Source organism: Mus caroli, unplaced genomic scaffold (genome assembly GCF_978045245.1).
Source record: "Mus caroli unplaced genomic scaffold, Mus_caroli_1 scaffold_18, whole genome shotgun sequence".
Taxonomy (NCBI): Eukaryota; Metazoa; Chordata; class Mammalia; order Rodentia; family Muridae; genus Mus; species Mus caroli.
Genome location: NW_028227273.1, coordinates 6,650,922 through 6,652,359, shown reverse-complemented (window position 1 = coordinate 6,652,359; position 1,438 = coordinate 6,650,922). Strand labels below are relative to the sequence as shown.

The window sequence follows — 1,438 nt, the reverse complement described above, 5'->3', positions numbered from 1 at the left end:
CAGGTCATCAGAGTCCCCACGAGGGGACTCTGTAATGTATAAGGATTTTATAACTATGTGCATGTGGTGGTTTGCATAGGAATGGCTCCCATGGGCTCATAGATTTGAATGCTCGGTCATTAGGGAGTGATACTACTTGACAGGGATTAGTAAGTGTGGCCTTGTTGGTGTGGTCTTAGAGGAAGCGTGCCACTGGAGACCAGCTTTGAGGTGTCAGTGTCTCTCTCTTCTTGCTGCCTGTAGATCTGGATGTAGAACTCTCAGCTGTTTCTCCAGCAACATGTCTACCTACATGCCACCATGCTTTCCACTATAACAATGTTGACTAAACCTCTGAACTGTAAGCCCCAATTAAATACTTTCCTTTGTAAGAGTTGTCACAGTCCCTCTTTCCCTCCTCTCCAGCTCCGGCGCTGTAGCCGTCATGAATGACACAGTAACCCTTCGGACCAGGACGTTCATGACCAACCGTCTGCTTCAGAGGAAGCAGATGGTCACTGATGTCCTTCATCCTGGGAAGGCAACAGTACTAAAGACAGAAATTGGGGAAAAGCTGTCCAAAATGTACAAAACCACACCAGATGTCATCTTTGTATTTTGGATTCAGAACCCACTTCGGTGGTGGCAAGACCACTGGCTTTGGCATGAGCTATGATTCTTTAGATTATGCTAAGAAGAATGAGCCTAAACACAGACTCGTAAGACATGGCCTTTATGAGAAGAAAAAGACCTCCCGGAAACAGCGAAAGGAACGCAAGAACAGAATGAAGAAGGTCAGGGGCACAACGAAGGCCAATGGTGCTGGCAAAAAGCCAAAGGAGTAGATCTGCGATGACTTGATGTTTTCCTGTGATGTGCAGATTTCTGAGAGGACAAATAAACTAAAAAGCTTCTACCAAACAAACAAAAAAAAGAGTTGTCATGGTCATGTTGTCTCTTCATAGCGAAGGAATACTAAGACAGTAATAAGATATTTGCTCAAAAGGATTGATTTGTAGCCTTGTCCTAAACTCATAAGTCCTTTCTTTCTGAAGAGGACAGGGTGGGAATTCAGAGCAAAACAGGAGGGTGTCTGCTCTCCTGAAGGCCATGGACGCAGCCATTTGTCTCCTGTTTCCAGCAGATGCACAATTTCCTTCAAGAGATCATAGCTTAAAAGTACTCCCTGGAAGGGGCTGGAGAGATGACTCAGCAGGGAATAGCACTGACTGCTTTCCCAAAGGTCCTGAACTCAAATCTCAGCAACCACATGCCACCTGTAATGAGATCTGACACCCTGGTGCATCTGAAGTCAGCTACAGTGTACTTACGAATAATAATAAATAAATCTTTGGGCTGGAGTGAGCAGGGACTGAGCAAGCACTGGAGTGAACAGGACCGACCAGAGTGAGCAGTGGTCCTAAATTCAAATTCCCAGCAACCACATGATGGCTTACAA

The 1,438-nt window shown here is 45.5% G+C and overlaps 1 pseudogene; it reads left to right on the top strand.

Annotated features, from left to right (window-relative positions):
• Positions 1 to 424: 424 nt before the first annotated feature.
• On the top strand, positions 425 to 824 carry LOC110284229 (small ribosomal subunit protein eS24 pseudogene; annotated as a pseudogene).
• The last annotated feature ends 614 nt before the right edge of the window (positions 825 to 1,438 follow it).